This window comes from Nansenia antarctica, assembly GCF_963989245.1.
Source record: "Nansenia antarctica genome assembly, contig: SUPER_18_unloc_1, whole genome shotgun sequence".
NCBI lineage: Eukaryota > Metazoa > Chordata > Actinopteri > Argentiniformes > Microstomatidae > Nansenia > Nansenia antarctica.
This window is the reverse complement of record NW_027663467.1, coordinates 2,012,501-2,015,085: the sequence shown is the minus strand read 5'-3', so window position 1 is coordinate 2,015,085 and position 2,585 is coordinate 2,012,501.

Here is a 2,585-nt window from a genome sequence, read left to right as displayed (position 1 = left end):
TGAATAGTTCAAAGGGCGCTGGCAGATATTTAGCGGTGTATGCATGCAATCAGACATTTATTTTCATTTTTATTTTCCCCATGATTTCCTCCATAGCAGTTGTTGATTCAGTCAAACTAAAGTTGTTACAATTTCTCTAACTTCTATGACTGATCATGGAATTACAACTGTTGAGCAAGACAGTGAGTGACAGTTAAACTAGGTACAACGTGAATACTCTTAAACTGAAACGTTAAACTTGGATTCTGTCTCCGTTCGAGAGAATATGCTTTAAATCAATTGTTAATGATAAAACATTGATACGGTATCCATTTGTTGTAATATCTCTGTAACTCTCTGAACACTTCATGTTCCCACAGCGTGTGCAGACTCCAGAGATGTGGTGTTACTTCTGGCACTGCTGAGTCTATGGAAGCAGCACTTGTTCTCATGTTGTTTCTAATCCTGTATATGTTCCTATTCTTACAGGAGAGAGCTCCAACCCAGACTCAGACATGGAGCCCAGCTCCACCGCATCAGGAAGCCATAAACAACACAGACGGAGGAGGAGGAGCTCAAGACAGAAGAATCACCACTGTTTAGATTGCAGTGAGAGTTTCATTTGTCCAACTCACCTTAAATCACAACCACAGACTCAAGGAGGACAGAAGACTCACTCTTGTCTTCAGTATGGAAAGAGATTTGGTCATATGAGCGATCTAAAGAGACACCAGAGAATACACACAGGAGAGAAGCCATTCTGCTGCTCCCAGTGTGGGAAGGGTTTCAGTCAGGCAGGTGGCCTAAAGAGACACCAGAGAATACACACAGGAGAGAAGCCGTTCTGCTGCTCCCAGTGTGGGAAGAGTTTCAGTCTGGCAGGTGACCTAAAGAGACACCAGAGAATACACACAGGAGAGAAGCCGTTCTGCTGCTCCCAGTGTGGGAAGAGTTTCAGTGTGGCAGGAAACCTAAAGAAACACCAGAGAATACACACAGGAGCGAAGCCATTCTGCTGCTCCCAGTGTGGGAAGAGTTTCAGTCAGGCAGGATCCCTAAAGACACACCAGAGAATACACACAGGAGAGAAGCCGTTCTGCTGCTCCCAGTGTGGGCAGAGTTTCAGTGTGGCAGGAAACCTAAAGACACACCAGAGAATACACACAGGAGAGAAGCCATTCTGCTGCTCCCAGTGTGGGAAGAGTTTCAGTCAGGCAAGAAACCTAAAGACACACCAGAGAATACACACAGGAGAGATGCCATTCTGCTGCTCCCAGTGTGGGAAGAGATTCAGTGAGGCAGGACACCTAAAGAAACACCAGAGAATACACACAGGAGAGAAGCCATTCTGCTGCTCCCAGTGTGGGAAGAGTTTCAGTCGGGCAGATGAACTAAAGAGCCATCAGAGAATACACACAGGAGAGAAGCCGTTCTACTGCTCCCAGTGTGGGCAGAGTTTCAGTGTGGAAGGATCCCTAAAGACACACCAGAGAATACACACAGGAGAGAAGCCGTTCTGCTGCTCCCAGTGTGGGAAGAGTTTCAGTCGGGCAGATGAACTAAAGAGACACCAGAGAATACACACAGGAGAGAAGCCATTCTGCTGCTCCCAGTGTGGGAAGAGTTTCAGTCGGGCAGATGAACTAAAGAGCCATCAGAGAATACACACAGGAGAGAAGCCGTTCTGCTGCTCCCAGTGTGGGAAGAGTTTCAGTCATGCAGGATCCCTAAAGATACACCAGAGAACACACACACTAGTTAACACGACTGCTCCCAGTGTGGGAGGTGTTTAAAGGAGACAGGAGCCCTAAAGAAGAAGGGGGGGTCTGATGGCTGCACCATCATCTACTGTATGTTCATGTGCTTGTTGATCGGATCAGGGAGAAGGTTGTGTCATGACATGAGCCTTTTCTAGATCATCTTCTCTGAAATCCTCCTGTCCTCTTCTCATACCCTCCTCTCCTCCCTCATCTCTTCCTCCTGTCTCCTCCTTTCCTCTCCTCCCCTCCTCTCCTCCCATCCTCTCCCTCCTGGAGAGTGAAGGAGGAATCGAGGTCGTAGGAGTTGAGATGTCCTTGTCCCCTCCTGCATCATGTCACCGCCCCTTCCACCCAGATGTGGCCTTGGTGTTTAGAAGCCGAGTGTGACTGAATACTGGTATGTTGTTATGTTTGCAATAAATCCTCCTAACGTTTCAGCTGGAAGACTGAGATGTTGTACATCACATTATATTAACCAACTACGTGTTTCATGTAACACAATATGCTGACGTGTAATTCATTTAATTAAAGAAAACACTACAGTTAATCTCACTACTGGTTTTATGTCACAATGTAGCAGACGCCGTATTCCAAAGCGACTTGCAATCGATACATTCGACTAACCACTCAGTATAACCCACACAGAATAACCTCCTAATTGTTTCGTACTTCCTCTCTCATCTATTCATCCGCTCTTTCATTTAGATTAGATTACATTAGATTAGATTGAACTTTATTGTCATTGACAGAGTTACAATTGGTTGGGTTTGTTTTGGACAAATCATGCTCAAGATACCTGTCACATGTCTTTGTGATGTCATAATGTATTATTATATTATTTTTTAA